Source organism: Saccostrea cucullata, unplaced genomic scaffold, assembly GCF_032062105.1.
Source record: "Saccostrea cucullata isolate Sc308-1 unplaced genomic scaffold, CSIRO_AGI_Scuc_v1 ctg15539, whole genome shotgun sequence".
In the NCBI taxonomy this organism is placed as follows: Eukaryota; Metazoa; Mollusca; class Bivalvia; order Ostreida; family Ostreidae; genus Saccostrea; species Saccostrea cuccullata.
Genome location: NW_026919553.1, coordinates 1 through 10,301, shown reverse-complemented (window position 1 = coordinate 10,301; position 10,301 = coordinate 1). Strand labels below are relative to the sequence as shown.

Sequence of the window (10,301 nt, the reverse complement as noted above, 5' to 3'; positions counted from 1 at the left end):
TTTTTAGTAGAAAAAAGAGGGACAAAATGGCGAAGAAAACACCAAGAACTTGCTCAAGAAAAACAACAGAGATGAGAAGATCTTTTGACTCCACACAGAAGAAAGGCACCTCAAACGACAGATTAGATACAGGTAGTTATTTCTTACAGTTCAGAGCACCTTTATTTTTGTTTTTATTGTCTGCAATCGTAAGAATAAAGTTGGGTCAAAACGGCGCGTTCCAAAAATTCAAATCGGCCATTGTACAGTTATAATTATTTTGAAAAAGCGCCTTGTAAGTCATTCTCAGCTTAGGTTGTAATACGTATAATTAAGTGCTGTTAAAACGGCCGCATGCATTTTGTACCATTGTATTTATCTTGCATGTTTTCGTATGATTATTAGAATATGTTTTTCTGCATCGTCCCAATCATGTAAAAAAAAAAAGGCACATACGTGTTGTAGTATTCCGGAATTTTAAATGTAGGTTGGTTTTAGAGGATAATATCGTTATGAACTTGTATCCGGTGTTTACTTTTTCGGAAAATCGAAAGATTTGCCCCCACGCTTATGTTCTTTCAGAAAAGGTGAGCTTTGTTGTTCATTATAACTGCTGGATGTGTTCACTGTTATTCGCAGGAGTAGTTTCTTAAATCCTACATTTATTTTTTGCTGAATTGTTTTTATTATTGATGGAAGACTGTGCTGCACAGCCGAGGAAGGGGTTGAATATATTTTTAACATACGTGCAGTCTAGAATCGTAAATATTAGACATGTTAGAGGGCATCATGTCGGGAAAATGCCATTGTGTTAGAGGGCATCATGTTGGGAGAATGCCATCGTGTAGGGTTCCATGTTCGTTCGCCCAAAAAATTGTTCGCCCGATACCCCGTTCGCCCGATTTTTTGTTCGCCCAGAGTTCGTTCGCCCAATTTTTCGTTCGCACAGGGTCCGTTCGCCCAGATTTGATGTAGAATATCATAAAATGATTTTTTTTTTACATTTTTGGTACATTCGAAATAATACTGACTGATTGTGGAGGGTCAACATCAGCTGGTGGGTCGGCTGGCTGGACTGGAGGGTCAACATCAGCTGGTGGGTCGGCTGGCTGGACTGGAGGGTCAACATCAGCTGGTGGGTCGGCTGGCTGGACTGGAGGGTCAACATCAGCTGGTGGGTCGGCTGGCCAATACCTCGCCTCACATGGTCCACAGAACCAGTGGAGCTCCTCCCTACCATGTTTTACATCGTTGTACCGTTGTAGTGATATCCCTGGAAAATTTTAAAGTTTGCATTTTTTTTGTTCGAAACAAATATACTAGAATTGCTTACCACTCTTTGATTTATCTACTCTGTTAATTATCCATATTCCAATTACAATTACAGATACTGATTCAAATGAAATGTACATATAATAATATTACTATATCATTTTATCATTTATATATTTACATGCCCTGTTCAATAGAAGCTAGATAAGATGTAAATACACAAAAAACTACGACTTTGATATTTTTCATCCTTACCAACAATACCCAGGCATATCTATGACATGTATGTGTAAAAGACTAATATTACAATATCATGTTATCATCTATGAATTTGCCAACAAAATTAAAGTTTCCTCAATATATTCATATTTTACAATATGTATTTAAATTACACATGATAGCAATTGCCTCAACTTATGAACCAAGTGAAAATTGAAATTATAAATGTACTAAGACTATGCTGAATAATATTATTTCATCACATTTAATTAAATGCTCTGTTTAATAATCAGCAAGCAAGTCCATTTATTGGACTCACACCAAAACCAACATCAGTATGATACACCAGGTACAATATATAAAATAGTCATCATATTTGTAATTAAAATTATCAATATTTTTATCATGATTATGATACAATAGCATAAATGATACAGTATACCATATGTGCAAAGTATGACAATAAACATACAATGAAAAGAAAAAAAAGGGAAGGTATTAAGTATGGTAGCATTTCAATTATGAAGGAGATATGGTGTCGTTTATTTTAAAAATAAAAATACAAGGTTTCTTAAATATTTTAAATTTGTTGTCGACAATGTTATGTTAATTTTATTAATATTTTTGGAGTATTTTTCACATACAAAATTACTCAGTAGATTTTGAGAAATTGAATTTTTGGTAATTTATTATTTATTTTTACTCAATTTGACATATCATTTTATATATTATATTTGTTGACTACATATATGACTTGCATCCCAAATTTTCTCAAGTTTAGTAACGAAAAAAATTAATATTCCACATATATATTCATGAAAAAATAAATTAATTAAATATTAATACAAGTATATCCTTCATTGGTAAATAATAAACAATGAAATCTGCATTATTCTTTCTCCTTTTTTTATTTGATTTGATTGCATTGAATTTGATTAATTATTTATTTTAATTTATTTCTTTTTATTCAGTTAAAATAAATATATACAAAAGAAATGTGTATGCTAATTACAAAAAGGTAAAAGAAAAATATTTGTTTATTTATTTATTTCTATATCACAATTTTTGCTAGATTCCTCTAAACTAGAACTATTAAATAATTTCATTTATTAAAGTTGTTGTAAAATAAATGTAATTCTTACCAGTGTTGCACAGGCGATGCTGCCAACCTTCACATGCATCACAACTGATGGCATGCTGTCGCGGACGTACTTCTCTCCCACAGGACAGGCACGGGGGGTTGACCTCTGCCATGGTTGAGAGTTGAATGTTGAATTTTCATTTTCCATCTTCTTATAAATCTTTTTTTGAGATCAAAGGGAGATTCTTCAAAGGTAAAACCTTCAGGATCCGCTGCTCAGTTCTATAAGGGATCTATTAACGTCTCATTCCCTTAATTGTTTTCAAAACATAGCGCAGTCCCTTAATTGTTTTCAAAACATAGCGCAATTCGTAAAAACAACACGGGTGTATCCCCCCAATTAACATTGAGATTAGTCATCTAATTAATTATAGTGCAAACACCAAATCATTAATAAATGCATTAGAATCAAATCAAAAATTAATTAAGACTAAATAAACATTGTTCCTGGTTTCAGAAAAAATAATCCAAGTTCGTAAAGGAAAAAAAATTACATGTATGTTAATCTTTATTTCAAATAAGTCAAATTAAGTTAATATATAATATAATATATAAGTATTGGGCGAAACTTTAATAGGGCGAACAAGATTTTGGGCGAAGAAATTCTTGGGCGAACGGACCCTGCGCGAACGGACTCCGGCGAACAAGTAGATCGGGCGAACGGACCTGTTACCATCGTGTAGTATTGTATCACTGTGAAATGCCAATTTGTACATGCTGTATAGTCATGAAAGTAAAATTCCTGAGAACTTGCAGATTTTGGGATATGAAAGTGACTTGATAATTTTCAGTATGCCTCACATTATTCAAGTTGAAGTATTTTATTAAGTTTCATACCATACATTATGATTTTGAAACATTATCGTACATGAACAAAATAGTTATACACGAAGATACATAAACATCTTTTCTTACAAGGCATAATTATCATTAATTGAACGTAAAATGTTAAAATGATATTTATTTTAAATTAATAGATCGATTGTAATTTCATGCTGACACATGTGCATGTTTTGATCTATATGAAACAATTAACACTATTTTAGCAACCTAAAACTTGATTTACCGGTAGTGTGCATGGTGTAATTGTTCATTAGAAATACCATATTTTTATTGTACCTTGTGTATTAAATGTGGTGCAGTTTCAAAATATATCAGAAATCACAACCATAAAAATTATTCTCTTGATATGAACAGAACAGTATTTACCTGAAGTGTGTATTATGATAAACTGGAGCTTGATGAAATGGGCAATTGGCCATTTTCAATTTCTTAAGTTACATTTATTGATTCATTATACAGTCATATACTTGTATTTATTTGTTACCCTTTAGAGAACTTTTTATTAATGTGGACACGTCACCAACAGTCTCATCAGAGGGACCAGTCTCTATGTACATGTACTACATTGGATTCAGACCCGTGATGTAGGAATCAGCTCTTACTCCCCAACTCTAGGCGTGTCACTCTAACCACTGGCAATGTGACACATTATGAAAATTTGACATAATACTTTTATGATCTCTAAATTTTATTGACTTGATAAAATGACTGATACACAAATAAGATTTTTGTAATCTTTCTGTTTAAAGCTTTTTACCATTTGCCATATTTCTATCACTAATTAAATCAGTTTTCAAAAATGGCCACCGAAGAGTCCTAGTTCTGTGTTATTATACAAATGATCTTTCCTTGATGTGAAATAGAATATTAAATGAAATTAATTATTAAATGAATTATAATTTTGAATCGGAGAAGGCCTACATATCTTAAACAAACATAATTTAGATGTAGTCTTGCTTTTATGGAAAATTATAACTTATTTAATTTTTCTCACTCTCAGATATAATTGCATTTAAAAATCTTGTAAATTGAGGTTGAGATAGCCTGATAGGACTGCCACTTAGAATTAGACCAGAGTGTGACTGTGTCCATTTTAAAATGATACAATTTCCAATCATTTTTTCTTCTTTGTCATGTGTCCATTAGAATTTTCACTGCATGTCAGGTGCAAGGAAATGGGCATGCAAGTGGATTTTGAGACTTTTCTGAGCTCATGCTAAAAACAAAAAAGTTATTACTGTTATGTACTGTACTAACTCGATCTATTTTAATTTCAGATATCCATGGAACAAATCATCTGAAAACTAAGAGAGGATGAAGAATACTTCTGTTAAAAAAGTATAATAGAACTTATGTAACTCTATTTTAGGAAATTAAGGACTAAAGCACAAAGTTTATGTTTTTATTTTCTATTGTTTTCTTAATCTTACTGTATAATTTAAAGCTCTCTATTTATCATAGTCAGTGGTTGTCAGAGTGTGTGTTGTGGGGGAAGGGGGAGGGGGGGGGGGGTGTAAGCTGCTTTCCTCTACTTTTTAAGCTTTATATAATATCTTGATATGTTCGGCATTTCCATCAAATTAACAGATGTTAACATTTTCTTAGAAAGTCTCATTTTGCGAGCCACCTACTAAAATTCTCTGATTTATTTAAAATAAGTATTTATAAACAGGCCTATTTATAGGTCACCTTAGTAAACTCAGGTGACCTATTACTATCTGTTTTTGTCTGTCGTGTGTTGACATTTGAACATTTTCAGCTTCTTCCTTGCAACCGCTCAACCAATTTTGGTACAAAGCACCAACAATGAAGGGGAACAAAATTTGTCAATTTTATGATACCCCCCCCCTTCTTTTTTACTCCTGGACATCAAGCAGTCAAACTGTTGGCCATGATTGTAATGAGCACTGAGTCATCTACCATAATTATGAAATTCATGGCCCCAAGGTCAGGGGTTCTAGTACTAGGGTTGGTCCATATAGCTCTTTGGAATTAATCAACCATTTATGATGAAAAAAACTTAAGATAACATTTAGAAAATTTTGAAATGTGTGGCCCCAGGGTTAGTGGTTCCTGTGGGGTGGGGTACACAACTGGTGGTTTTAAAATGGAATTGCATTTTATCTTTATTACTCTGATCTACCTTTGTGTATTGAGTAACCAAAGTAAGCATGCTAAGTGTATAATTATGAAAAACAATGGTGCATCTTTCAAAATTTGGAATTTCATGGCTTTTTGTTTAAAACACGAACCAAATTCAATTGAGTGAAAGTTGTTACATGATACCTATAAGGTCTATGGGCCTCTAGCTGTTATTCAAATAAAAAAATATTTTGATGAACAAGTAGAATGAAAGAAAATTCCTTAATTTATTCTGAAAATCAGGAACAAATCTAAGCATATATATTCAGGTACATTTAAATAAATTCAAGTTTGTTTATTTCATTTCCCCTAGTCAAGTGTTTTAAAGAGGCATCTTAAATAAACTAATGATATTTTACACTTGATAAATTTTTAGATTTCATTTTTAATCATTCTGATAAAAAAAAATGCTTAAGGGGCAATATCCCTCTGCTCCAAATTTCACGACTTTTTTTTAAAAAATCCAGACATTGATTTTCAGCAACAACTATAGCATTAAATTCAAATGGAAAATAGTTTGAAGTATGAAGCGTTGCTTACTTTTTTCAGAAATGAATAATATGTCAAATCATAATGTGAAGAAAATTTGATATGGTAAATAGAAAGATTTATTATTTTTTATCTCACAATTAAATTAGAAATATGAGGTTTATATAAAAATAATATTTACTTTCATACCTATCTAATTCCAATTAGAAAACATACTGAAGCGCTGCTTTTTAAATCACAATTACAAATTGTTTTCTGTGCATGTAAAATAACACGCATCCATAAACAACAGTTATCGTTCCATTATCGCCCTTGAAAATATTTTTTAATGAAACAAAATATTAATTAAATGTTTATAAACAATACTGCATCTGAAATTTCTGTACAATTAAAAGAATTATACTTTAAGAGATAGAGATTTTTCAATTTACACTGTTTAAAGGAACTGAGTATAAATGTTTTAAGTAAATTATTGTAAATCATTAATGTACATACTTGCAATAGAAACTATAAATCAACATTTGTACCATATAATAAGTTTGAATGAGTTGACCATAAAATGGTTCCCATGAATGAAACTTGTAAACTCTGACATGATAATTCACTGAATTTCATGACAGTATGTCTGAAGAAAGTTATCTCTCTTATCAGAAGAGTTATCTCTCTTATCAGAGGGATATTCCACCTTAAAATGTGAAATTAATCAAACAAAAGCTTGTACTAGAACAGCATTAGGGACTATGTCCATCCAATTAATATTAAATGTTAGATACTGCCTAAATCTAACAACATCCTGTAGAGTGTCATGTCAGAGGTCAAATTCTATTAACCAATCAAATAGTCAACTGCAAAATTATTGTATTTCATATATTGGAACGAATAAGTCTAGAGTTGTTCCGTATTTGACATCTGACGTGACCTTCTATGGGATGTTGTTAGAGGTTGTGTAGCGAGTATGCGAGAGGATCTAACATGTTGTTTTATTTAGATTGGGATTTTGTTAAACTATATTTATATATATTTTCAATAGGTTGAAGTAACTGATGAGCAGATCAATCCAACTTGAACATGATATCATTTCTCCAATGATGAAAACAAGTCTCTCTATACTCAAGCATTGATATTTTTAAAGTCAACTGAAACTGGAACAGGTCATACATGCAGACTACAGTGATGTGTTGCACAGTTCCGAAAACATGCAGCCACCACTAGCATCAGCATGATAAGTGTAAGTGGGTCATCAAAAAATGAGAACCACTCAGGGACTTTTCTGTTTGATGATGATGAACTACAAAATGAATTTTTAACAAAGGAATCCACCTTGGTGCTTATTGGCTACTTATGATGTGAACTTGTGCATTTATTATACCAAGTAATTTTACATTTCCTTGATAATACTAGACTTGCATAAACCGAATTCAGGCTTAGTTGATGATTGCAGTATTAATGCAGTTCTAAGTTCCTCTCGCAAGATTATATCTCTGATATATGAGACATCATTAAATGCAGACATTTTCTCTGTCCTCCTGTCGTGACTTGAGGGCTTGGACTTAGCTGTAAAAATGTTTATGATGCAAGAGAAAAATGTTCAACCCGACGTATGTAAATGTTGGTAATAACATTAAATATTCTTTGATAACTAGTGTTAGTGTGTTGTTGTTTTTTCCAATATGAGAATTCAGGGGGAAATGACTTTTGGTTGAAAACCAGGGCTAAATTGTGTAGTCAATACTACAGTTTCCGTTGCGGAAACCTATAGTATACCCTATGTATATCAATATTGTAAACGCATACTTGCATATACCTCAAGTAAAGCAAGTTTCTATTGCGGAAACCATTGGTAAACCATATGTATTTCAACCGTATACGCATACTGAAACCTTGCGTATACCTCAAGTTTCAGCAAGTTTCTGTTGCGGAAACCATTGGTAAACCATATGTATTTTAACCGTATACGCATACTGAAACCTTGCGTATACCTCAAGTTTCAGCAAGTTTGAGCCTTTAGGAAGAGGATAAGAATTAGTCATTAAGTATTGAGATAATAAAGAAGTTAAGGAAAAGTATGAGAGTCAGCGACATAATTAAGAGGGTCGTGGAAGAGGATGAGAATTAGTCATTAGCATAATTTAGAGGGTGAAAGAAGATGTTAAGAATTTGTTATTGACCTAATTAAGGAGGTAACGGAAGAGGATAAGAATAAGTTAATGGCATAATTAAGAGGGTTACGGAAGAAGATTAGAATAAGTTAATGATATAATTAGAGGTTGAGAATAAGTCATTGACATAATTCAGAGGATTTTAGAAAAGGATGAGAGTCAGTTATTGACACTATTAAGAGAGATAAGGAAGAGGATAAGAATTATTCATTGATGTAATTAGGATTGATAAGGAAGAGAATTGAAAAAGTGATTGACGTAGTAAGAAGTGTTAAAGAATAAAAAGAAAAACTAGGTGACGTAATTAAGAGAGTAAAGGAAGTGGATGAAAGTCAATGAAATAATTAAAAGTGTTAAAGAATTGGATAAGAATTCAAGGATGTAATTAAGAGGGTTAGGGAATAAGATGAAACTTAGTCGACAAAATTAAGAGGGGTAAGAAAGAGGATAAGAAGTAGTTATTGATGTAATTATGAGGGTAACAGAAGAGGATGGGAATTAGTTATTGACATAATTAAGAAGGTTACGGAAAAGGATGAGAATAAGTGATTGAAGTTTTTAAGAGGGTTTCAGAAAAGGACAAGATTTTGTCATTGAGTTAATTAAGAGGGTTATGGAAGTCAATGAGAATTAGTGATTGACGTAATTAGTAGTGTAAAGGAATAAAAAGAAAAAAATCAGTGACATAATTAAGAAGATTAATCTCATAATAAAGAGATTGAGATAGAAGAGGATAAGAATTACAGGTATTCATTGTTCATTTATGAAGAGAATTTAGAAGAGAATAAGACATAAGTTATTCAGGAAGATGAGAATTAGTCATTGACTAAGAGAGTTAAAGATAAGAGAATGACATAATTAAGAGAATTTAGGAAGAGGATAAAAATTAGTCATTGACCTAAGTAAGAAGGATAAGGAAGAGGAAAAGTATAAGTTATTGACATAATTAAGAGAGTTAAGGAAGAGGATAAGATTTAGGTATTGAGAAAATAAAGAGGTTTAAGGAAGAATATGAGAGTCGGTGACATAATTAAGAGAGTTACAAAAAAGGATGAGAATTATTTTTGACATCATAGAATGGGATAAGGAATAGTATGAGAATTAGTTATTGACATAATTAAGAAGAATAAAGAAGAGGATAAGAATAGTCAAGTTATTGAGAGGGTTACAGAATGAAAAGGACAAGAATTAGTTATTGACATAATTAAGAGGGTAACAAAAAAGGATGAGAATTAGTTATTGAGGTAATCAAGAGGCATAAGGAAGAGGATAAGAATGTTATTGAGGTAATAAAGATGGTAACAGAAGAGAAGGAGAATTAGTCATAAAAATGATGAAGAGGAATAAGGAAGGTGATAAGAATTAGTCATTGAAGTTAGATGAATTAGTCATTGGCATAATTAAGAGGGTTAAGGAAGAGGTTAAGATTTACGTATTGAGATAATGAAGAGGTTAAGGAAGAATATGAGAGTCAGTCACATAATTAAGAAGGTCAAGAAAGAGGATAATTAGTCATTGGCATAATTAAGAGGGTGAAGGAAGAGTTAAAGAATTCATTATTGATATTATGAAGAAGGTTAAGAAAGAGAATAAGAATAAGTTAATGACGTTATTAAAAGGGTTACAGTAAAGAATGAGAATGAGTTATTGATGCAATTAAGAGTTAAAAAAGAGGAAAAGAATTATTCATCAAAGTAATTAAGATGGATAAAGAAGTGAATGACATAATTAAGAGAGTAAAGGAAAGAGGATGAAACAAGTGACAATACCAGAGGCTTTAGAAATAGGATAAGAACTAGAGCAGCTTGTTGCAAAGCAACGAGAAGCGTTGTCCTGTTTGACCGGAAGAAACTTTTATTTTTACAAAAATGTAATACGTCTAAAATTGTTTAAATCCTTTAAACTATGTTATTTAATGCAAAAATCAGCCAATTCGTGACTTCCGGTTCTTACTGGAGTGATGATGACGGACGGAAAATTAATTTTATGCTCCCAGTGACAATTTTCCCAAAAGTCAAGAATGCAAATTGCGTTTTCCACTCCCCTTTTCCGGGGTT

At 31.8% G+C, this 10,301-nt stretch overlaps 1 long non-coding RNA gene across 1 annotated transcript; it reads left to right on the top strand.

Moving 5' to 3' along the window:
* The first annotated feature begins 446 nt into the window (after positions 1-446).
* Positions 447-7,351, top strand: LOC134233367 (uncharacterized). The gene is made up of 3 exons (XR_009984986.1): positions 447-566; positions 4,732-4,792; positions 7,116-7,351. It is a non-coding gene; the product is annotated as an uncharacterized LOC134233367 (long non-coding RNA).
* The last annotated feature ends 2,950 nt before the right edge of the window (positions 7,352-10,301 follow it).